The 25305-nt window shown below is 47.7% G+C and overlaps 1 protein-coding gene across 12 annotated transcripts in view; it reads left to right on the forward strand.

The window, feature by feature from the left end:
* Positions 1-25305, forward strand: part of SGMS1 (sphingomyelin synthase 1) — an 87706-nt gene that overhangs the window by 17150 nt on the left and 45251 nt on the right. For 4 of the 12 annotated variants that reach the window (XR_015289913.1, XM_086900022.1, XM_086900018.1 and 1 more), the window contains exon 2: positions 7011-7125. The exons of 3 other annotated variants lie outside the window; for them this stretch is intronic. The gene's annotated coding sequence lies outside the window, so the exon portion shown is untranslated. Of the gene's footprint in view, positions 1-585; positions 633-7010; positions 7130-19532; positions 19816-25305 lie in introns of those variants that run through there. 5 more of the 12 variants (XM_023930337.2, XM_086900023.1, XR_015289914.1 and 2 more) reach the window with 3 other exon arrangements.

Below are 25305 nucleotides of genomic sequence, written 5' to 3' on the forward strand. Positions count from 1 at the left end.
ATTTTGATAGTGGTTTCCTGGAGCTGCTTACTGGGAAGACCCCGTAAGGTTTTTCCTACTGCTTGATCAATTATGTGCTCTGAAAAAAGTGAGCTAGACAGAAATGACAGCCTTGCTTCATCCTCAACCTTGCTGTAACAACCCTTTGCTGCCCATTACTAAGAGATTACACTTTTTGTTTGCAGCTTTGCTTTAGTAAAATAGTCTTTGAAAGCTGGAAAGCCTTAAGGAAAAAAGTTTCTGGCAGTATCTGTAGGAGTTGCAGTTCTTTGCTGTGCAAATGCTGAAATCTACATCTTGCTTTAATGTTTCTCAGAGCTAAAATATTTTTGGATAAACAAAGCATTTCACATACTGTTTAAAGTGCTTACAGGCAACCTTTACCCCCGGAGTGGAATGCAGCCATCAGGAAAAGTGCAGCGGGAACAAGGACCTCTAACAGAGTTGATGGCCAGGAGTGGGATGGAGTGGGGCAACGTGTCATATCTAAATGCTAATTTTGATTGGCATATCACATTCCAAACCATTTTTTGTATGAAAAATTGCTGGCATCCATAACCAGATTATTTTTTATTTATGGAACAGGCTGCAGTCATTTTTTTCTCCCCCAAATTTCCACTGGATATTGCTGGGTAAGTAAGTAGGAGCAGCTAGAAATGTGCTGGAAAATGGTAGTGTGGCATCTTAAGAATCATGGAGGAACCTACTGAGATAAAGTCTGCTTTGCTTCCAGGAAGAAGCACATTTCTGGTTTGCTGTTTTTACAGTAAAGAAGTTCCAAAGTCTGTCCTACATGTTATTGCAGGGGGGAAGAGTTTTTCCCAACCTGGTGTCTGTGAGAGAGCAGACTCTAGAGCGTGTTAGGCAGCAGTGTAAACATAGCTGCATGGCCTGGGAGCCAGAAACAAGGATTTCTTTGCACCCCCTCTGATTGGGAAGGGTGGGATGGGGCAGGAACTGGAATCCCAAGGAGTGGGCAGTGGCACGTAGACTTCTCTCTGTAGGGACCTGTCTGACTCCTTGCCAGAGAGTGTTGTGGATACAAAGATCCAGTGGGATCAAGTTGCAGGGAGTGGGGGGAAGCTGAGCAGCTATTGGGATGGGAGATTCCCAAGGGGTTACAAAATCCGTGTTTAGGAAGCTCCTGGAGCTGAAAGTAGCCAAAGCCTCAAGCAGAGCCCTGTATGGTACAGGGCAGTTCAGCTGCTCCTAAAACGTTGATCTAACTGCTACAGCTGAGCAGCTTTGAGGGTTAGAGGTTGGCTAGTGGTTTTTTTGCTTCTTCTCTGTGTTTTTGCTTGTTTGGGGTTTTCCTGTTGGATGGGGCTATGAAGGAAATAAAACCCCTAAAGCTTGGGGTGACTGACTTTGAAGGTTGTAATAGTGGAGGCAAAACCCTGACTTTTCATTGGGTGCTACCAGCACCAGAGGGAATCTGCAAAAAGTTGTCCCTGGTCTTGGGTGTGCTGTCTCCTTCCCAGAGGTGCCATAGGGGCCACATTTTCCCTTTTCCCGTTTTTCAGCCTTTCTTTGATGGAGTTTCTCTGGCCAGGAAGGTGAATTGCAAAGGTTAAAATGGGATAGCTGCCCATGTGCTGCATGCCTGGTATATTGGATATATATACTGGAAATCAGTACAATTGCCATGCAAATCTTCACTTCAGATGAGACCCACATATGGATGGAATGATATTTTAAGAGCTCAAAGAAGCCTCCTTTATAAATTTAAGTGCCTGCAGCACATTTTTTATACTCAGAAGATCTTTTAACTGCTGCAGTGACTTGGGGAAAACTGCTTGGGCACATGGTGAGATATTTGCCACTTGAGCAGAATGTGTTTAGGTTTGTTTTTTCCCCCTTCAGTGGAGCTCTCGGGGTGCTTCATGGAGCAGGTTGTTTTCAGTTGTACTGAGAGGTATCCTCTGGCCTCCCTGCCCAGGAGAACCACAGCATCCTTGTGGAATTGTGGAATTGGCTGTGCTCCACGTGTCCTTGGAGCGAGCTCCGTGCCTGTGGTGACGCAGGGTGGCCAGCAAAGGAGACATTCAGTCACCAGCTCAGGATCGTGTTCCCCCTGAGTCTGGACTAATGCTCTTAACCCTGCTGGGGCTGTAAGAACAGCCAGCAGATCTGGGCTGGTGCCCTGCTCATTTCCTGTAGTCTCTGCAGGCTGTAAATGACTCTGTCTCCCTGCCCATCCACCCTTTGGGATCTGCAGGGATCCCTTTGGGATCTGCAGGGAAGCACCAGCAGCCATCCTGGTCTCTCTCCTTCCCAGGCCATCACACCACTGCTCTGCAGGAGTCATGTTCCACTTAGTGAAGTCTCATCCTCATAGGAATTGTTCTGATGTTAAAGCTTAAAAATCTTATGATTTCTCAACTCTCTGAGCCACGAAGCCCTTTTTTCTGAAGCAATTATTGTGATTTCTGTCTTTGCAATGGCTGAGTCTCAGCTATTACCTGTTAAAAGGTGGGATATGTCTGAGGTCCTGTTGTTTCAAGGCACTTGCAAAATGGGAAGAGCTAAATTTAAACTGCTGTGGCTTGTTTCTGAATCAGTGGATAACTTGACAGGGAGGCTTTTGGCTGTGAAATCGTGGATTTAAGTACAGTGGGAATTCTGACATTATCTGGAGATCTAAGTGAACCATTTCTGTCTCCATGTCTTTAGCAGGGTGTAGACCAAGCCTGTCACGGAGTCCTCAGCTTTCATTCCATCCTCCTGCAAAACCAGAATTGGTACCAGTCACTGGAAAATGGTTCATGAGTTTGACTGGTAAAATTAAGCAGTGTAATAAGCAATATGAAGTGGTTCCTGTTGGTGATGGACAACAGGAGACTTCTCTGATGTCATTGCAGTCCATAACTCTGGTCATTCACTTGAATTCCTTATCCCTAACATGTCTAAATGATCAGGCCCTGTATTTTTATCTTGATGGGTCTGGCTGTGAACACCCTGTCAAGGCCTCAACCGTGAGTAGTTGCAGTGTGTTTCATGTTATTAATGTTTGCTGACCTAGTCATAATTTGCTTTCTTAGATTTTCTCTTCAAAGTATTTTTGGGTGAATCTGGGGAATTCTGAGCATCTCACCCTTTGGGGCCAGTTAAAAATATCAGTGTGTACCAAGTCTTTTCTCAGTGTCCAGGCATCCACGTAGGGCCAAGATTTCCACGTGTCTCTGGGGCACTTGGCTCCCTAAGGGATAAGAAGAGTCATAGCAACCCTGGGGCCAGGTTTGTGGAGAGGAATGGGCCCTGAAAGGTGTTTTTTGGAAGTATGAGCAACAATAAGGTGGGGGAGGAGGTCTGGAAACAGGAATGATTATTTTGGAAACAGGGAAACAGTCTCCTGCTGCAGAGGTTGGGTGTATTCAGGTCACCATGATTCTGCAAGAATTAAAAAAAAAAAAAAGTAATCCCATGAACAAATCTTACTTATTCACATAATTATGTTGCTGTCGATTGTGGTAACAATTTTTTCTCTTTTTGTGACACTAGGAATGAGTTTGGATTGTGGTGGCAGGTCTCCTACCAGCTTTCCATGCCAAAAAGATGGAAGGGATGTCTCTGGGCTGCCTCCCTGAGTTCATCACTGCACTGTTTAGTGGTTCCCTAGTGCAGATCTGTCTATTTAATCCAAATGAGGATCATTCCTTCCCTTTCACATTGCTATTAACTGGATGATTTTATTGTCTCTGCAGGAAGAGAGCAGAGACAAGCAACTGTAGATTAGGAACAATTTGCAAAATAGTTCAGTGATTAGCACGCCTGTGGAGATGTTTTTCTGTGTAAGGGCTGCATCACAAATTTTACTGGCTCCCTACGCTCGAAGAATTAACAGTGAGGAGGATTAAAATGACATCTTAGACATCAGCTAAACGTCCTCTCAAAATCCCTTACGTTGTCTCTAAATCAATTAATTTGATTTCTTTAATCCACAAAGCAAACTGGGTTGGTGAACTTGTGTGAGTGAACTATTTAGGCTGAATTTCTCCAGAGTATTTTAAAGAGTATTTCAATACTGGTGAAATGATGAAAAAAAGCCTCAGTGAAATATGGAAATAGCCTGTGCCAGGGTGTGAATGAAGATGCTGCTCTAGTCATGGGTGTGTCTTCTCCAAGCAGCAGTCTTCACCTGGTTAATCCAGCCCTCACAGACACTCCTGATCCTTGCTGGTTAAATGGAATAAGAAAGTAAGACAAAATACTGCTCTTGCTCCTTTTGCCACAGTGCTGTGTGGATGTGGGAAGGAAACAACACTGGAGAATCCTCAACTCAGAAGCTTTGCTGATGACCAGCACAAGGAGCTCTGTAAAGTTTTCAAAAGTGTTCCTCAGCACTCAGATGTGGCCACTTAACTCTCCTAAATCCTGGTTTGCTTGTAATTCCAATTGGATTATAAGGACAGTGGCATTCACCTGGAAAGCATCTGAATGTTAATAAGAGGAATCACGCGCTCTCTCTGGGAATCCTTTAAGTCTCCACTGACTGTAACATCTCCAGATGAATCAGTCAGAGGTGGAGCTCCCACTCTGAGCCTGCTGCAGGCTGTGCTGGGGACAGTGTTAGATCAGGTGCTGGAAAATGGGGAATATTCTGGGAATAAGCCAGCAGAGCTCTGGAGGTGTTTGTGTCCTATTGCTTGGTGGTTCTGAGCCGCGTTGTGACACAGAGAACAAGGCTGGCGGTAACTTCACTCATTAATCTTTGCAGCATCAAAACCTCCCGAATTTCTTCTCAGCTGGTGCTCCTGCACGAAGGAAATGCTGTGGCTGTCAGAGCAAGGGGTGGCACAGCCAGAACTGAACCTTGTCATGTTAGATGCTGAAATAGCAGCAGGCTGCTCTGGTGCTGCCCTGGCTTGGCATGGCTTAGCAACTCCAGGAGCTGCATGGTTTCCACAGGGATACTGAGTTTAGGGAAGCAGGGCCCTGGTCTGGCAGCTCATCTCCCAGCAGAGCAGCAGCCAGTGCTCTGCAAGCAGCAGGGTCTCCCTCAGGGGAAGAAGGAGTCTGGCATACAGGCTCATTGATTTGGGGAAGACAGACATTCTGTTTTCTGCAAAGTGTATTGCCAGTGTTGGAGTTCAGCAGATAACACAAGGAAGTGCTGTGTGTGCCACAGGACAGACAGGAAAGAGCTCTAATCAAACCTTGCCATGCAGTCCTGCTGGCAGCATAGCTGCTAGTACCCAAACTGTCGCTGTGAATTGCTCCTCCTGTCTTTTCACCAGCCCAGAAATAGTTCTGGATGTGGCAGGAAACGTGTCCTTGCAGGCTCTGTGTGCCCTTTATTGGAGAGAGAGAGGCTGCAGCTGGGAGAGCATCTCGGGATTCTCCTGGTGCTCACAGCAAATGCTGCTGATTCACAACTCGCTCATCAAAAACGTGTGTTTATGTCTGAGCACCAGTTTGTGCTCTGGGATCCATGGGAACTATCAATGCATGGAAGAGGGGGCATGCAGGGGGTGGAGCTCTCCCTGGCTGGCGTCCTCCTAGGTCAGGCTTTTGGGGGCTCAGGGAACTCCGCAGATAAGCAAGTGTGAAGTTTGGGAAGGCTGTTCTTGCCAGATAACGCTCAGTTACCCATGGAAACAGGGCCTTCCTGGCATGGGTGACACCTCTCATGATCCTTCAGCAAGCAGGGCAGGAGGCTGGCAAGGCTTTCCCATGGCTCTGTCCAGATGGACAAAAGCTGTTTGAATTCCAGCCTGTGGCACAGAAGAACGTTCTGGCCTGCAGGTGGAGGTGCCTGGTGTCCCCCCTCCCCACAGGAGTGCTTTACTCCTGAAGGTGTAAAAACTCAAAAGCAAATCTCCAAGCAATCCTAAATGTAGCTAAAAAGGAGTCCCAAGAAAGCAGAATTACCAGGCTTCCAGCTGCTTGTTTCCTGGCAGACAGCTCCCTGGGTTTGGTGCTGCTTCAGCAAGCAGAATTGGATTTATTAATGCCCCCTTCCTCCCCATCTTGTACTTGAGTGGAAATGTAGAATTACAGTTTTCTAACTAATGTGAATGGAGCAGGGAGACCTCTGTTTTTCCTTTATCTGAGAGTGAAAGCTGAATTGGAAGAGCCCTGTGGAGCACAGGGCTCCTGGTTCTATTCCAGATCTCTACCCTGGTTTTGTCTCCCTTGGAGGCTGGAGGGATGGGATGAGGAGTGGGTTTGCTTCCCAGGGCAGGATGAGTGGTTTGTGTGCTGCTGCTGCTGCTGGCTCTCTCTGGCTGTGCAAGAGGTGGGCACAGGGATGATGAGAAACCTGGTCCCTGGGTGCTGCCACCTGAGGATTTTGGCCACAAATATTTTGGGTTTGCTTCTTTTTGCTTTGTCCTCTACTAAACGATCCTGGTTATCTTGGAGACTATCAGAAAAGGCTTCCTGCCTTCCTCCTTGCTTCCCCCTCATCACACCTTGTGTGATGCTGGGTTCAGAGTCAGGGTCAGCAGCTCCCTTCAGAGGAAACTTTGAGGTTTATTTCTTTAGCTGGGGCTCCACATGGCAGTGTGTATCCCATGAGATTTTTGGATTGCTCTTGTAGTTAATAAAAGATGCTCTGGGTGTAGCAGAGTGGTCAGCAGCCCATTTGTGGCAGTGGGAAACACAGGTTCTTCTGGGGGTGGGGGTCTCCTCCAAACCTCATCTAGGCCTCTTTGGACACAAGGATATTCTTTCTTTCTGAGTCTTGTGCAAAATACTATTTCTAAAATGCAGCTGCTCCATCCCTGGAAGTGTCCAAGGCCATGCTGGACAGGGCTTGGAGCAACCTGGGATAGTGGAAGGTGTCCCTGCCATGGCAGGGGTAGGATAGGATGAGTTTTGAGCTCCCTTCCAACCCAAACCATTCCATGATTCTATGTTAGCATGGCCTCTCCTGTATATCCCAACTCTTGTTAAACCTTGAGGTCATCGTCACACTATAACAACTGCTGATGATTTAATGAAGGCTTGCTGTGAGCTCCACCTCTCTAAATGTCCTTATTTTTATTTGTTTGGTGTTTTGTTTCCAGTGACTCTCATAACTACGTGAGAAGCTGCCAGCAGCTGGTCTGAGCTTTGACTGTCTGTTCAAAATGAGCTTCTAACCTGATGCTTCGAGTGCTCTGGCTAGAAAAGCAATTTCAGGTAGGTCAGTGCATCTTGTATTTTGCATTTTCAAACACGTGTGTTTTGTAGTGGTTTGTTTACTGTGACCTCAATTGGGGCAAGTTTTTGTTTTGGACATTTTGGATATTTGACAAACTGTCTAAATCCAGTATTAAATTCTAAAATCTTAAGGAAAGACAGCTGAAAGATCCCTTAGATCAGTTCCTTCTGCCTGCTTCCAGAGAAAGATGACTAAGAGCGAAACTTGAAGATGTAGATTGTGGATGAATGCTCCCCAAACCCTGCTTGTAAGGAAATCTTTGCCCTTTTGTCTGTGGAAACTGGAATAATATTGTGTATACAGCTAGAATGGGGGCTGGAATACCTGTGTTCTGCTCCCAGCTCTGGCTTTGACATAGATAAATGACCTGAAAAGAAAGAATAAATGGGGTGTATGCCCTTTATTGCTGCTTGTAGTTATGTTTTTGTCTTTCAGTAATCCTTTGAAGCTGTGTGAGGATTTGCTGAAAGGCATCTCTTATGATCTGTCATGGTTTTGTTGGGTTTGATCCCTGCTGGAAAGCTCCGTGACTGATTGAAGAGCTAGAGGGGAGGTGTAATGAGAATCAGAAAATAAAAGTGGAGTTTTGGGTGTAAAGATTCTGAGACTGAGTGTTGTAAAAGCTGTTATTTGTTTGTGTACAGCCCCAGTGTCCAGCACCTTGAGTGACCCAAGTTCTCTCATGCCTCCCATTCCTCGTTGGGAAAACTTTTGCCTTTTTCCTGAGAAGGTTGTGGAATATCAGTGAGCCTTAATGGGCTGCTTGTGAGAGGCTGTGGTGGGAGACAGAGCAGAAAAGCAGCTTTCAGTTGTGATTCTTCCTAATCCACCTGAATTCTCCCTGTGGGTGCCCTGAGCATGTTTGTCTTTGGAGAATTTGGGTTTAGCCCCTCTCCTGTGGCTGTCCCAGTACTGCATCACTCTGGATTTCAAAGGCTGTATAATTAAGATGTTCAGTGGCCTTTCCACAGAATCTGTAAGAAATACCACCAAAAATCCTGAGAAAAATGCTGTGACTAAACACCAAGGCTGCTGAAATTGAGGGAAATTATTTCTTTGCGTGTCACAGGTCAGGTGAATTATGAGCAGGTTTTGCAGTTGTTGCTCTCTGGAAGGTGCCTCTGTGTCACAGCTCTTCTGGACCAACTGTAATATCAAGGCTTGTTTACAGCAGTTGTGAAAAATTCCTACTTTTCCCACCCTTCTTCAAGTGCATCAGTATTGGGAGCAGGAGACACTTTGAGCAGACACCCGAAGCTCCTGTCGCCGTATTGATTCAGCTTCTGTTTGCTCTGCATCCAATACACAGCCGTGATGAATAATGCAGGAATCTATTACTTAAAGTTTAATGCAGCTTTAATCGGGGTTGAACATCAACAGGTGCAGCGTGGGAGGCTGCTCTGCTCTGTGCTGAACGGAAAGGATTCAAACCAGGTGTGGTTGGGTCTGTGGTGTTGGGTTGTTCCCTTTGCCCAGGGCAGGGCCCATCCCCTGGGCTGGCCCTGCTGAGGGACCTGCAGGGCTGTGTCCAGTTCTGGGCCCCCAGTCCAGGAAGGACATGGAGGGGCTGGAGCGTGTCCAGGGCAGGGAACGGAGCTGGGGAAGGGGCTGGAGCCCCAGGAGGGGCTGAGGGAGCTGGGAAAGGGGCTCAGCCTGGAGCAAAGGAGGCTCAGGGGAACCTTCTGGCTCTGCACAACTCCCTGACAGGAGGGGACAGCCAGGGGGGGTCGGGCTCTGCTGCCAGGGAACAGGGACAGGCCAAGGGGAAACGGCCTCAAGCTGTGCCAGGGGAGGCTCAGCTTGGACACCAGGAGGAATTTCTCCATGGCAAGGGAGCTTAGGCCTTGGCAGGGGCTGCCCAGGGAGCTTTGGAGTCCCCATGCCTGGAGGTGTCCAGGGAAGGGCTGGACGTGGCACTCAGTGCTCTGGGCTGGGGACAAGGTGGGGATGAGGCACAGATTGGACTCCATGGGCTGGGAGGGATTTTCCAACCTGATACAATTCTGTGATTCTGTGGCACAGCTTGTCGTTTATGTGCAGATATTCACTTGCAGGTGCCTTGGTGTCTGTGACCTCTGTTTTTTTCTGTACTTATCTCAAGCTGTGACAGCACACGTTCTGTACTCGTGGGGTCAGAGAGCATGTGGATGACTCTGCTGTGATCCAGGGATCTCACAGTGGAATATCAAGGCACTGCTGTCTCTTCAATGGCTTTTTTTTTCTTCTTTGTACAAGTATTATTTTTTTAAACAAAGGAAAAACATCCCTTTCGTCAATTGTTCCCTTTGCAGAACTTGAGCCTTAAAATAATCCAGGAAGCCTTTTGTTATATAAATATACTCATCCTCCAGCTTGGCACAGAATGTGCTTGACAGAGATGCTTGCTGAATTCTGCTTTAAACTTGAATTTCAGTGGCTATGAAGGAGAAACCCTGGGCTCAGAGAGCAAAGGAAACACTGATTGCTGTGTAATAACAGTGTAACAGGGACTATTTAAAGCAGTGGAAAGCAGGGGTTTATGCCTGGAACTCGTTTTCTGTATGTCAGTGATTTTTGTTTCAGCTTGTTATAGCCAGGTATGCTCATATCTACCAAATTTAGCTCCATGGGAAGAGAGCATATGTGCAGTCTTTTGAAAATATTCCTGCTTAAGTTGTTTGCTGAGGAATAGAATTGTATGTGAATACAGCAAGGCCTTGGAATGGTTAACAGTGAATTCCAGTGCAGAACACTCAGCAGTGAGATCTCCCAGTTAAGTGGGCAACAGTTGGCTAGAGCAGATGTTTAAATAGAAAATGAACAAAACATCACCACCAAAAAAAAAAATAATCCCACAAACTCAAAGATCTGTCAACCACAAAAACTACCTCCCTGTGAATTTCAAATCAACTTTGTTAGAAGTGGTGACTGTTTTCTGGGTGTTGTCTTGTGCATGTAAAAGCACCTTGGGGGGAATTTATGAATCATGTAGAGTTTTTCTGTGTTCTCTGTAGGCCACACTTTGTTTCTGACATTGGCTTTTTAAGTGACACCTTTGGTTTGTTTTGCTGCAAGCCTGAGCTTGGAGCTGCTGCTGACTGAGGAGGTTGGACTCGGTGGTCTTGGAGGTCTTTTCCAACCTAAATGGTTTGATGATTCCTCCCAACCTTTTCCAGGTGCTTTGATCAAAACTATCCCAGAGAAGTGGGGGTGTTAAGAGGATGCTGCAGGATGTGCTGGGTGGTTTTGGTACAAGCACTGAGCCCACAGGTTGTGTTCCAGTGGTGCATCCATGCAATCCCCCAGGAGTGCCTGAAGCCAGTCTGATGCACTGCCGCCTCCTCCCATGGTAATGGAGTGATAGTGCACTAAGAAAAGAGGGAAAACTCCAAGGAAAGTAGAATCATGAATGTTTTGTGTTGGGAGGGACCTTAAAGCCCATCTCATCCCACCCCCTGCCATGGGCAGGGACACCTTCCACCATTCCAGGTTGATCCAGGCCCCATCCAATCTGGCCTTGGACACTTCCAGGCACGAGGCATCCGCAGCTTCTCTGGGCAATGACATCTTTGGCACTTAGCAACGCTAAAGGTTTAATGGAATTTTGGAACAGAGATTTTAAATACTCTGTATTCAATTTGTTGGATCAATCAAATTGGATTTTGGTAGATTTTATAGCTGCTTATTCAATGGCTTGGCTTGTTCTGGGTGCTGTGGATAATTTCCTTCTTGTCTCCTAATTTATTTGCCTTCAGACATGTAGCTGCTCCCGTGTTTCCTGGAAAATGGAAAGGATGTGCTAGCAGGAAATGGCTGCAGTTAATGAAAATAGGCTGTACCTGCTGATGATTAATCCTTAATCCAAAGAGGGAACGTTCCCTCTCCAGCTTTGAGGCCTGAATTAGCATCTGACTGGTCCTTTGTCCAGAGGCTGGCTCTGAATGACTCCAGGATTGATTTATGGCTTAGGGCCCCCAGTAATAGGATTTCCTGTGAGGGTGTGTCACCAGTCCTTGCACAGGTTCAAAGAGAAAATAGGTTTTCCCTCCTGTGTTGCATCCTCTGGACTTGTGCCCCTTGGTTTTGGCTCCTTTTTCTCCCTGACTCTCCAACTCACGAGGTTTCAGCTGGGATTTGATGGCTGCTGCCACCCCAGCTCCTTTCAAGTGTCTCGTCAGCCACCCAAGGCATGTAGGGACGGGGCAGGCCGTGTTCTCCTTGGGTTCAAGAGTGAACATAAATATATTTAGTGTTTCTCTGAAAGGCTTTCAAGTGCAGCACTGCACTTTTGCAGCTCTTATTTGCTTCCTTTGAAGGCTGCCTGCCGCCGCTGAACTCAGGGCTGCAGTGCGTGACTGCTCCTTTAGCAAGCAGTTAAAACATCAGCTATTACACTGATGTGCAAATGTTATTTTGTGCTGGAGTCATGCTGGAAATAGTTCAAAATGTCTTGTTTATTTGGATTCACGAGGGGCATGCTGTCTCGCTGAGCTCTAATCTTGTTTTGCTCTCTGTTTTCTTTGCAATCAGCAGAGCAGTATTCAAACCACGCTGAGAGATTTAAGGTACCTCTTGGTCTGCACTCCAGGAGCCACAGACTGAGGGCAGCACCCCTGAGTTTGTGCCTTTTGGGAAGCTGGGTTATTAATCAGTTGTTTTCCCCCAGCCTCAGTCCTCAGATGGATGGAACAGGCTCTGTTCCTGTGTTGAATTAAACCCTCTGTCCCTGTGCTCAGGTGAGACCCCACCTGCAGAGCTGCCCCAGCCCTGGGGCCCAGCACAGGAGGGACCTGGAGCTGCTGGAGAGAGGCCAGGGGAGGCACCAGGATGAGCAGAGGGATGGAGCAGCTCTGCTGGGAGGAAAGGCTGGGACAGCTGGGATTGTTCAGCCTGGAGAGGAGAAGCTTTGGGGTGACCAAATTGTGGCCTTCCAGGGCCTGAAGGGGCTGACAAGAAAGATGGAGAGAGATTCTGTACAAGGGATGGAGGGACAAGGGGCAGTGGCTTCCCAGTGCCAGAGGGCAGGGATAGATGGGATATTGGGAAGGAATTGTTCCCTGGGAGGGTGGGCAGCCCCTGGCACAGGGTGCCCAGAGCAGCTGTGGCTGCCCCTGGATCCCTGGAAGTGCCCAAGGCCAGGCTGGACTTTGGGGCTTGGAGCAGCCTGGGATAGTGGAAGGTGTCCCTGCCCATGGCAGGGGTGGCACTGGATGGGCTTTAAGGTCCCTTCCAACACAAACCTTTCTGTGATTCTTTTAAATATCTCTTACTGGATAAGCACTGACTCATTTGTTCATTATTTTAATGACAGATACATGCAGTTTTATTGTTTAGCAGATAATACAGTTATTTGGATTCTCGGACAAGATGCTTTCAGTTCACTCCTTAAATGTTTTTCTCTGTGTTTGCAAGATGCATGAAAACAAAAAGTAAGATTTTTTTCCCTGGCCTGTGCTGCCTTGCCTCTGCTGTCCCCGTTCACAGTGTGGAGTTGAAAGGCTGTCAGCAACTGTTTTGACAGATTTTTATGTACTACTTAAGAAGACAAAAAGTTACATCTCACACATTTTGCTGTGCAGGGATAAATACACAGCAAAGGGTGGGTGAAATATTTGGTATGAGCCTGCTGAGGGATTTTGTAGTCCCAGCACAGGATGTCTGCTCTGTCACCAGTCCTGTGTGACTGTCCCAGCTGTTCAAATCATGTGTGCATCCAGGCAGGTTTGAATATCCTCCTGTCCAGAGCATGCTCCCACCTCCAGGCTCCTCCCTGCCTGTCCCTGCATTGTGGAGCATCCTCACAGTCATCTCCAGACACTGACACATCACTAAATTCCCCAAGCTTTGCTAAGAGTTTCTTGGAAAGCTGATGCAGCCTGGGCGGCTCCCTGAGCTCTGTGTGGCACATCCAGAAGGGCAGAAAGGTGAGGGACAGGCTTTGCACACAGGCTGTGCCATTATTAGGATATGTTAAATGGGGTGGCTTCAGGTGTTTTGTGGGTTCTGGTGCTGATCCAGATTAGCTGATGCAGCTCTTTGTGTCTGCCCCTGCCCCAGGTTCTGGTGGTCTGTGCTGGCAGGAGAGCTCTGCCCTAGTGCTGCTTCCCAAATTCAGTGGCAGCACTCAACTTGCTCTCGATGTTTTATTATGATTTCCCTGCCTGTGTTTTGGTCTCTGGGAAGCTTCTCAGGGAAGGCAGCTGAATACCAAGACACTGTCTCCAGCTCTGCAGTTTTGCTGATCTGTTTGAAGTCCCCAGACAGTTGATCGGGCAAACTTGCTGCTAAATGGATGATCTAATTCCCAGTGAATGCTGTGATCACGAGCATTACCCTACATCACAGAAACGATTTGAAAATCAGTGCGAACTCCTCAAGCTGTCAGTTGTCTTTCAGCACCCTCGTTGTGCTCTTTCATCTTTAAATGCTTGTGCTGAAGCTCAAATAAACTTACCTGTCAGCAGCTGCAGGGATGTCTCTTCTGTCTCCAGCTCCTTCCTAGCTGTAGCTGGCAGTTTAAAAGCTGTGTACAGAGGAGAATAAGCAAGGAGCTGCTGTTTCTGTAAATGATTTTTCTTGTACTCCAGTAATACTCAGCACAAGGTTGTGTTGGTGCTTTGTGAGGGTTGCTCAAAAGCCAACACATGAGTTCTGTGCTCAGAACTCCTGAGGATGTAGGCAGGGCAGGAAGGTGTCCCTGTACAGCAGGAAAATGGAGTGGAGAGATGGTCTGGAGTGAGGTGACTTCCTGGAAAAAGAATGGAATAAAGCACCCAACAGCATGACTGCCTGAAGAGTGGCCCCCAGCAGAGGAATGCTGTTTCATAGCCCACAGATATGTAGGTTGAATTTTACAAGGGAGAACTCCTTTGAAACCTGAAATTCATAGACTCATAAAATCATTAGGGTTGGAAAGACCTCTGGGTTCATCAAGTCCAAGCTGTGCCCGATGCCCACCTTGTCCCCAGCACTGAGTGCCACGTCCAGCCCTTCCCTGGACACCTCCAGGCATGGGGACTCCAAAGCTCCCTGGGCAGCCCCTGCCAAGGCCTGAGCTCCCTTTCAGTGAACCAATTCCTCCTGAAATTCCATGTGGAATATCCAAGAAAGTCTGTTTTTTTGTGGACCTGTTTATTCTCTTTCTTTTCAAGGTGGGGTTCTAGATGGTCATTTCAGTGAAAGCCCAGTTCTCATCACAAGTCCTTCTTTTCTGTTCCAGCATCCAAAACCGTGCAGTAGGAGTACCTGATAAATTACCCCAAGGAACAGCTTTATTTTTACACCACAGCCTTGCAAAAAGCAAGTCTTAAAACCTAGATAAGTGAGCTTAAGGAAACAGCAAGTTTTTGCTTGTGTCCTTCTGCTTCTTGCTTGTGCAAGAGGCACCATCCTTGTAAAAGTCATGCTAAATCAGAAGCTCTCTGTTCTCTGTTTGTCTGTAAAATGACAAAAACACGCCCATTTTTTCCATGTTGATGCACTGGTTGTTTAGTTTTATCTGGAGATTTCTGGTACTTGGCCAGAGTCTGATTCTCTGTGGTAATTTGAGGTGGAGTGCAAATGGACACTTCAAAGCAATCCTGTGTTGTCATCCTGTGAGTTTGAGATGCTGAAAACAGGCAAAAAACAAATTAAAAAAAAATAAAAATCTGTGTCCCAGCAGGAGTTTGAGGCTACAGCTCTGCCCCTGGGTGTACTGTGAATATTAATGACACAGAACTGTGGGGACTGTGTGCACGTGAAAAGAGGAAACTCAGATGTGTTGAGCAGGAATCAGGTGTGTGCTACAAGGTCAGTGAGGCTGGAGAGCAGCAATTGGTTACTAATAAAAAACCAGGTCGTTTTCTGTGCACCTCCTTAGGGGTCACTTTGCTGGTGCTGCATGAGGAAATAATAAATATAGGTGACCTAGATATGTGTATGTGTATTTATTTGATGTTTTTTTACCAAAAACCATCTTCAGATGAGTGGAGGGAAGGCACATGCACAGCCAGGGATGTGGTTAATTCCATGCTCTGCTGCTCTGGTTTAAGAAAAGTTTTGGAAGCATCAGTTTTGAAATATTGAGAGGTTACTGCATTTTGCAGGCTCTTTCCTGTCTCTGAAGCCTAATTATTGTTTCCTGCAACACTGGCAGAATGCAAAAACATTATTAGTTTTGGGTTTTCTTCTGGTCTTGGGAGGCTTTTTTCTCAATTTGGAGGTTCTTTCACTGCAAATAGCTGTAAAGTTAAATTAGTAAATGAATAAATATTTGTGAAGGATTAGGTAACAGAATAAGCTACTGTAAAAATAATTTTAAAAATCACCTTTTTCTCCATGATGCTCTGTGTCCTCCATCTCCAAAAAGAAAAAGGTTCAGCAAAGAATGATAAAGGTGATCAAAGGCATGGAACAGCTGTTGGATAAAAGGAGATAAATAAACTTTGTCTCTTTAGCATGGAGCAGAAATGATTGTGAGGGGAAGAAGCGAGGAGAGGAATGTTATGCAGATTGGGAGCTTTGCATCTTCTAAAGAAGATGGCTGTACCCAGGCCTTCCTCACTCAAAAAAAAACAACAAAAACCAAACAAAAACAAGGAAGCAAAGAACTTATAAAAGGGAAAGCTTTTCTTTTGCTGGTGTGCAGTTATGCTGTGGTACTCCTGGTGGCCAGGATGTTGCTGGAAGGTGAGAGGTTCAAAGGAAGCTGGATAAAACCCATCCTATTAAAAGCTATTAAAGACAGTGTCTCCTGGCTCAGGGAACAGTTATTAAAGCAATGTTCGGAGCAATCCCAGAATGGCTGAGGCTGAAGGGAGCTCAGAGGGCAGCTGGTGGCACCTCCCTGCTCCAGCAGGGCCATCCCAGAGCACAGGGCACAGCATTGTGTGCACACAGCTGTGCCACAGCCCCAGGCAGGAGAGCCCACAGCCTCTGTGGCCAATGTGTTCAGGGCTGGGCAGTGGCCAGGGAAGAAGTTGTGCCTCCTGGCCAGGGGGAATTGCTGCCATCAGGCCCTGCCCGTGGCTCTGGTGCCATTGCTGGGCCCCCGGAGCAGAGGCTGGGCCCTGCTGGGAGCCCTCCCTGCAGCCAGGGCCAGCCAGGCCTGAGGGCCCCTCTCAGCTGGGGCTCCTCTCCAGGCTGAGCAGCCCCAGCTCCCTCAGCCTTTCCTGGGCACCCAGATGCTCCAGGCCCTTCCTCAGCTGCGCAGCCTCCGCTGGCCCCGCTCCAGGAGCTCCCTGGCCCTGCTGTGCTGAGGAGCCAGAGCTGGACACAGCACTCCAGAGCTGCCTCCAGGGCTGCCCACAGGGGCAGGATCCCTCCCTGCCCTGCTGCCAATGCTCCTCCTGCTGCCCCCAGGATGCCATTGGCCTCCTTGGCCCCAGGACACTCTGCTGCCTCAGGGACAGCTCCGTGTCCCCCAGCACCCCCAGGACACTCTGCTGCCTCAGGGACAGCTCCGTGTCCCCCAGCACCCCCAGGACACTCTGCTGCCTCAGGGACAGCTCCGTGTCCCCCAGCACCCCCAGGACACTCTGCTGCCTCAGGGACAGCTCCGTGTCCCCCAGGTCCTTCCCCACAGAGCTGCTCCAGCAGGTCCCCCCAGCCTGTGCTGGTCCCTGGGGTTGTTCCTGCCCAGGACCTGTGTTCCCCTTGTTGAAAAAGGTAGCGCTGTCTGTGTTAAACTTCTTGTAGAAACATGAAACTTCGTTTTGTAAGCAGGTCAGAAATAACACCCAGCTGTTGTGTAGCTGTGTAACACAGGGGCTACAGCCTGAAGTAGCAGATGCAACGTGGGATTTCTTGGATTCCATACTATTTCCTACTTTTGGTAGGTAATGGGAAACAGGCAAGGAATAGCAAGTGATTCAGGTGATAAAAAGCTGGTGTTTAGGAGCAGATGATAGCAGCAGTTGTCTTGGCTGATTGGGCTGTGTTCCTTTCCCAAAATTCTGCAGTCTGGAGCGTGCTGGGAGCCGGGTGGGTTGGGATGGCAGTGTTCCAGCTGGTGCTGGGGTAATGATCAGGTTACCCTGGTGCACTGGAGACAGATGGGCCCGGCATGTCCCTGCACACTCGATTCCCCAGCCTGACGCAATGTTTGGGTAGAGCTGGAGCGCTGGGATTGCACCTTCACCCAGGGAGGGTGAAGGTTCCTTACGCTGCACGGCGCTTTTTACTACACACAGGGGGGGTTGCTTGGCTGCCATATGGAAGGACTGAATTTCCCTGGAGATTTTGACGTTCAGCAGCATGTGGGTGTTAGGAGGCTTTGGGAGGTGGAGGAGGATGGAGTTGGAATAATGTCCTTTGAATCAGAGCTGTTTTGATCTGCTAGAAAGAAACTGGCTGCTCTAAAAGGAGGGGAGAAATCCTCAAACATTGGACTACTCTAGGATTTTGTGCTGAGAAGAAGGGCTTGGAGCAGGAGCTGTTGAAGAATCGATCCTGGTCTGAGTGGGGTAGAAGCCCAAGTGTGAGTGAGCACGTGTGGGATCACTGACATGCCGTGCACACATGCTCAACAGCCATACCTTGAAGATGAAAAAGACACTCTTGGTTCAGTGGGCTCCAGCCCAAGGCATGGGTTTGGTGACCTGTGCGATAACTTTGAGAGTAAATTCCAAATGATTTATCCCTCTTCTGATCTCTCTTGAACTCTGACTGCTCATGTCTGTTGCTGTCAAGCGGCTGCTTCTGTATTTATGAGCGAGGTGGAAGCTACTGACCTGCTTTGCCTCCTCTGAAAGGCAAGCAGTAGTTCTCTCTGAGATGGCAAGGGCGGTATTTCTGCATGTGCTTGGACTAAATTTACTGTAGGGAACTGAAAAGTGTAGATGGTGACGACTGCTGGAAGGGAAAGCGTGTATTTACTGCTCGGTGGCAATAGATTTATAGACAGTTTGGTTTATAGATAAATATTGTTGCCTCTATTTCTGTAGCCATAAGCAGTAGATTTTGAAGCCTAAACTTTGCTATAATCTAGGGACCTTTTTGCATTTTTTTTTCTCTATCCCATCTGCCGAGTTCTTCACTGGCGGCTGGGGTGTCACGTGGAGCCAGGAGAGCCAAGAGATGTGACGCATCCCGGTATCCCATGGTAACTCTCCTTTTCCTTCGTTTTTAGCTCATTTGCTTTGCTCCCAGATAGAATAACCTGCCTGTGGGATTAGATTGGTTCTGCTCACTCACAAGAGAAGGTGAGGTCGCGGGGTTTGCACTCCGTAACCCAAGTTACACTCTGAAAGGGAAACAACAAAACACAAGGCAGCAACCCCGCTCCAAACCAACACCGGCCCCCAGCAAGCCCAGAAATCTCCGAGTTCCCCACCCAAACTTCTCAACATGCAGGAAGCCTCGGTGGGAGTTTACTCTTTCTTTGCCACTCAGGATATTGCAGCTTGTCTGAGAAGTTTCTGCTAACCACAGGTAGATACCCTGGAAGTGAGGCACAATTCTCACCAAAGCTAAGTTTGCTATTCGGGTCTTGCAGTTCACACGGGTTTTGCTGCTGGAAACTTGTTAGGTGAGGTTTGCTTTTTTTTATTTATTTTTTTTCTCCCCTTTTTCTTCACCACCCCCATCAGTTGTTTTTAATCTCTGGTTGCTGTATGCAGTTACTGCCTGCATTTTTGTTAGAGATATCCTGCTAATACCCCAAGAAAGGCTTATGGTTTTGCATTCAGATATGCTGATTTTTTTTTAATTCTGATTATTTTTTGAAAAATGGCTAATTTAATTATAGAATCATAACAGTTTGGGTTGGAAGGGACCTTAAAGCCCATCTCATCCCACTCCCTGCCATGGGCAGGGACACCTTCCACTATCCCAGGCTGCTCCAAGCCCCAAAGTCCAACCTGGCCTTGGGCACTTCCAGGGATCCAGGGGCAGCCACAGCTGCTCTGGGCACCCTGTGCAAGAATGTCCCCACCCTCCCAGAGAACAATTAATTGAAAGCCATTTTCTCCTCTATGTCTGTGACTTTATTGTATTAAACCAGCCATGGTATGACTGGCTCAGCCTGAAACTCGAGGCTGCAAATGGAGTAGCTCCTCACCAGGTGTAAACAGTGTGTAGAGCCCTTGGAGTGAGAGACCTGAAACCTGTTCTTGCATCCTGTTTCCAAACTCTTCTCTGCCTGTTTTCTGTGTGCACTGAAGCACTGCTAAAGCAATGTGTGTCTGCTTTAGCTCTGCCCCGCTGATTGGATTTTTGCTTTAGGGCACAGCTTTCACAAACCAAATTTATCCTCAGGGAGGAAGAAGAAAAAAAACTGGTTTTGCTCACACACAGTCCCCGTGTACTGGAGGAGTCGGTGGTGAAGTTTTTCCCTGTGGCAGGATTTGCATTTGCTGTTGCCACAGCTACAAGTGAGCTCACAGCATTTCAGTCCCTCAGCCAGGGAGAGCAAGCAGGAGTTTTCAGAGTGAAGGCACCAGTGCACCCAGATGAGTCATTCTGGTGTGTCCAAGGGCTGGGGAATCACTTCTTGAATGGGAGAGGATGCCGTGTGTGCGGGGGAGGAGGCAGGAGATGTAGTCTGAGCAGTTTGGGGCTGCCTGGATTTGGGGCTCCAGCTGGGTGATGTGTGCTGGGAACAGGCTGCTGAGCTGTCACCTGATGCACAGCATCCCTGCGGGTACCTGGATGTTGGGAAGTATCCCAGGACTTCTCTGATGTGCTTCCTCTGGCTTTGCTCCAAGCAGGTATTTAGTACAAATTTCTCTTCTTGTCCTAACGGGACTGAATTCCTTTCTGTTCCCTTTCAGTTTCAGGCAGTCCATCGTGCTGCCCTGGGTTTGCATGGGGACTGCTGCTGCCCGGGTAAATCCAAACAATAGCCTGCTTGTGGCAGCTGAAAGTGGTGCTGGAAAAAAAAAAATAAAAATCCCTCTTCTGTAATTGCAGGAAAAAAAAACAAGCCTGTGTGCAGCAGGAAGCAGCAAGACTCTATTAACTCATACTTTTAATTTTTTTCTCTGCGTCTTCTGCACAGTCTGTGATGATTTGAGCATAAATTACTTAGGAAAAGTCATTGACCTGTTATTTAGTTACTGATTGCTTGCATGGCAGGGGGTTGGGAGGTTAAGCTCTTTTCCAACCCAAACCATTCCATGATTCTGCAGTTTGGGTGGATGTCAGAGGATGGTTACCCTGTATGTAGAGATTTGCCATTGTATCCGTTGTAAGTAAGTGTGGAATATTTAATAAGGAGATAATGAAGGAGATACCTTCATCTAGGTAAGATTTAATAACTTTGAGCTGTCTTGCTGTCAGGTTTCTTCTTTCCCAGTGAAAACCGGGCTGGCTGGTGCCTTTCCCCCCCAGGATTGCCTGCTGCTCTTGTTACCAGTGTTTCATAAGCTGCCTGCAATGGCCTTTTCCTGCTGATTCTTACCCTTGGAATGGTTAACAAGGAGCTATTTCCTCTAAGCTATCATATGCAAAGTGCTACTGTGACACTGCTGAAAAGTCTTTGACCTGTTGTGTGAGACAGAGCTTGCAGGGACAGAAAAACTGGAGATGGGAGAGAACTGTGATATGTGGCCAGCTCAGTTAATGCAGGGAAGAACTGAATCAGAAGTGTTGTGAGCAGTTGTGTGACTTTTTCCCCCAATAAACAGCTGTAACCTGTCACACAGGTCACTTCACTGGCATCCTGTCTATCGACCTGGGCTCATTTAAAGATTTCATTATTGCACTTTGTTGGTGCTGTTGAGGTTTTGAATTTCTGTGTTTGAAAGTGCTTTTGTATTGATGCTGTGCTTAAGGTTTTTTTTATGCTGTGTTGGAGGCCCTTTTCTGCTGTGATTTCTTATTTTTGGAGCTATGGGTGTGTAGGTTTACGGATTGAAAAAAACAAGGGAGGGTGAGAACCTTCCAAACAAAGCCCAGCTATGACCTCAGAAATCAAACTGCAACTCTGACACAGAGGGAGGACAAGGGTTTAGGGCAGCCCAGACACAAAGTGAGGTCTCCAGAGGATGTCTTTGGACAGGCAGAGGGATGACACCCTCAGAGAACAGTGCCTTTTCTGATCTGTAGGTCAAGGGCAGGCTCCACTTCGCCTTTGTGTGCTCCTTTGTGTGGAATAGACTTGGAATAGGATAATTCAGCTTGTATTTGAAGGGAAATGCCAGCTCCCATAGCAGGTGGGACAAAATAAGCAGCAGATCTAACTGAGGGGCCATTGGCCACTGAGGGAATAGGGAGGTGCATTTTTCACCTTAAGGGAGTCCCATCAGGGTGTGGTGAGCTTGTGGGGTGGACAGGGAAGCTAAACAGCTAAATTATGGATTTGTTACTTGGATTGATGATAATCTGGAAGAAGGCTGTAGGCTATAATACAGCCAGGAGTGCCAGAATTGAGACACAGGAACACTGCTTCTCACTGCTTTTTTTGGATGAGGCTGGCCAAAGAATAAAGGTCAGAATTGCTGGGGAAAGCCTTTTGGCACCAGCACGGTGCTGTCTGCAAGTGAAGTTTATCCCTGCAGGCAGCTGTTCTCCCCCAGGGACTGGCCAGTTTTGGCTTTTGTTGTTTGGTTGTTTGTCTTTTCTTCTCTTAGTAACTCTCCAAAACACACTGCAGGGTGTCTGGTTGCACCTTAAGGGATTACCTTTGTGGGTAGGAGTATAAAGAAAAACAGAGCTGCTGTCCTGGAGATCTGCCCGGAGATTTTGGGCTAGTTGTGGTCCCTGTGCCACTGTGATGAGCCTCTGCAGGTGACACCCTCTGCTCAGTCTGGCCTGAGCTGCTGCTCTCACTCTTGTCCACGAGGATTCTGTGGTCTGTCCTCCTGGAAGAAGCCAAAGGAGTGGGTCTGGGCACAAAAATTATTGTGGAACCATGACAGTGTATCTGGTTTGGATATATAAAGATGCAATTAAGGCTTGAGAGAAGTGTTTTGAACACTTCTGGAGAGTTTGGATGAATGAAAGAGTTCTGCAGAATCCAACAGAGCCTGGGGAAGTGCTTATCCAGAGTATATTGGCACAAGGTATTCCTGTGTTCCTTGAGTTCCTTTCACCATAAAAAAGTTAATTAAAAAGGAGTTTCTGCTGCCCAGTGGGTTCTGGTGAGGTATTTATATTGGACAGTGTTGTTTCCCATGGGAATCCATGCCCCTTCCTTTCTTAGGGGCTTGTTTTGATCTGACATCGTGGTGGGATTTAATGCTTCCAGTACAAGAAGTTCAACAGAGGTTTAAAAATAAAAATACCACCCTACCCCCAAATCTCAGAATTACTTTTGAACCAGCACAGGCAAGAAAGAATCACTGCGTGGATTATTTGCTCTCTTGGGTTTTGATCTTGTTTTTTTATTGGCCCTAAAAATGTCCAGAGGTTAAAATTAGAATAATAAACATTTACAAGGGAATTTTCTACGGTCAGCTTTCATCTAGCACTGAAAGCCCTGGAAAGCCTGGTCCATTTTGGGATGCTGAAGACAAAGTGAGTTTTTTCCTGGTTTATTTTAGAGCTGCATGATGGAAGTGGAAGCTTGAATTTTCCTTTATTTAGTAGCGTACCAAAAGCAGTCTTTTGCTGTATAAACAAAGGGTCACATTCATAACAGCAAGAGCAACTAAGCAAAGGCAGTGACTGAGAGGGGGAATATCTTGGTATTGCAAGTGTTTGATGAATAATGGAGGTCTTTTGTGCCAAAATCTTCCTGAATTTGTAACATACTAACCACACAAAGTCCCACAGCTTTTCTCAGGCAGGAGGGAGAGCTGCTGTGTCCATCTCTGTCACACTGTCCTGTTACAGGGTGTATTTGGGGAAAGAACACTGTTCCTTTTGTCACCAAATGAACGATCCTAAATTCTGTTTGGGTTCCTGTTGGGTGAGTCTGTAATGAAAACCCTGGCTGTGCTGTGTTGATTTTATTGTTGGTCATCATTCATGCCCTCAGTGTGGCTGTAAGGGTGTTCCCTGTGCTTCCTGCTTTTTTGATTCAGCACCACTCTGAAAATACATCTTGGGTATGTAGCTGCCTCAGGTGATCCCCAGGTTCCAGATCTGCTTCTTTGGGGCAGGATAGAGTCCTGGCTGCCTCTGGATTGATGTGCAATTTCCATATATAATTATTTCTCTTCACATGTGCGCCTGTGTTTTTATTTCTCCGGTTCCCTGAAACTTTGGCTAATTGTTCCTTACTCTGCCAGCAGCATTCCAGGATCCTTGGGGTGGATCTCACAGCAATGTGCTGGACATGCAGTGTCCCTGATTCCCCCTTGGTTTGGTTTATTCTGCGTTTTGATGCCAGGTACAACCTGCTGGTACCTTCCACTTGTGACTCTTGTAGAGGAGCCACTCTCCTCCAGCAGGGTAACACACAGGCTGGTGATGCTTTGCTGGCAGTGAGGAGCTGAGTTGGGCTGTAATTAACACCCTCTCTTTTCCCTTGCAAGTCCAGAGTAGTTCTTTCTGTGTTTAGTTGGTTCTGCTTTATGGGGTTTAATTCAGTGTGAAACAGTAGCTCACGCTGCCCAAGTCCCATATAAATGGGGATTCTTGTGTGCCCTGAGTGCCACAAGTGTAAGGAAAGTCCTCAGCCTCCCCAGGAGGAGCTGCTTTGATGTTTGGAGATGCTGTCTTCATGGTCACAGCAACAGGAATTTTAAAGATAAAACTGTGATCTGAGAATCTGAGCCCTTGTGCAGATCTTTGCAGGGAATGTCTTTTATTTTGGGGCTGTCTCTTCGTGCACCTACTTACGGAATCCCAGAAGAGTTAGAAGGGACCTTAAACCCCACCGAGTGCCACCTCTGCCATGGGCAGGGACACCTTCCACTATCCCAGGCTGCTCCAAGCCCCAAAATCCAACCTGGCCTTGGACACTTCCAGGGATTCAGAAGCAGCCACAGCTGCTCTGGGCACCCTGTGCCAGGACCTGCCCACCCTCCCAGGGAGGAATTCCTTCCCAATATCCCATCTATCCCTGCCCTCTGGCAGTCTGAACCCATACCCTGTGTCCTGGCACTCAAGTTCCTGATGCAGGGTCTGTCTCCATCTCTCATGTATCCCTTCCCTTCTCCAGGCTGAGCAGCCCCAGCTCTCCCAGCCTGGCTCTGTAGGGAGAGGTGCTCCAGTCCCCTCAGTAACCTGGTGCCTCCCCTGGCCTCTCTCCAGCAGCTCCAGGTCCCTCCTGTGCTGGGCCCCAGGGCTGGGGCAGCTCTGCAGGTGGGGTCTCACCTGAGCACAGGGACAGAGGGGCAGAATCCCCCCCTCCCCTGCTGCCCACACTGGGGCTCAGCCCAGGGCATGGGGGGGGCTCTGGGTCCCAGCTCTCACCCCCAGCACCCCCAGGTCCTTCTCCAGGGCTGTTCTCAGACACTCTGTGCCCAGCCTTTCGTGTTATGCTAGAATCCAGCTCGGTAGCCGTGAGCAGAACACTCCATAGAAACCTTCCCAAGCTCCTGGATGAAGCCATGGTATGGCTTGGAGCCATAGACCCTGCCAGAAAATGCACCTGCTTGGGGCAGGGACTGGGCCAGCTGACCCCAGGAGTCCCTTGTAATGTGGGGCATCTGGCCTTGGTGACACCAGGCTAACACTGGGAAAACACCCACGGCAAGAAGCCAGAAGCATGGATGGCCTTAAATCCCTTTGAACCAGTGCTTGCAGGGAGCCAGTTTAAAACTGCAGTGGTGCCTTTTTTTTGCTGTGTGAAGAGACCTCGAGTGCCCTGGCCCCAGCTGTGCCAGCTGCCACCACAGCAGAGCCCAGCTGGGCTCTCCCTGTCCCTGCTCAGCCCCCAGTGTATTTGCAGAGAGAGGAGAAGGAGGAGGAGGTGTGCTAAACTGAGAACCAGGCAAGGCAAATGCGCTGACAGTTAGAGAGAAACATGTTTTATTGGGAGCTTTTGGACAAAACCCTGGATATGGCATGGTGTCTTCCCTGTCAGTCCTTTTGAGGGTGAAATATTGATAGGTAAGATCAAATTTTTGTACTTCCCGCTGTTGCTGATGGCTCATACTTGGCCTCTTTTTGCCAGACCACCTCCAGCTGTGGGAAAGGGGAATGTTGGAGATTTAAATTAATTACAACTTGAATTTATCTCCTGTCCTTAAAAAAAAACAACTAGTGTTTCTGTTGTTTAACACCAGCAAGAAGTAGTTATCTCCTAAGTTAATGGAGATTTTGTCTTGTAAACCTAAATGACATCTGTGTCTGACTCTTCTTGCTTT

The sequence above is a fragment of the Cyanistes caeruleus genome, chromosome 8 (assembly GCF_971803275.1).
Source record: "Cyanistes caeruleus chromosome 8, bCyaCae1.hap1.1, whole genome shotgun sequence".
Classification (NCBI taxonomy): domain Eukaryota; kingdom Metazoa; phylum Chordata; class Aves; order Passeriformes; family Paridae; genus Cyanistes; species Cyanistes caeruleus.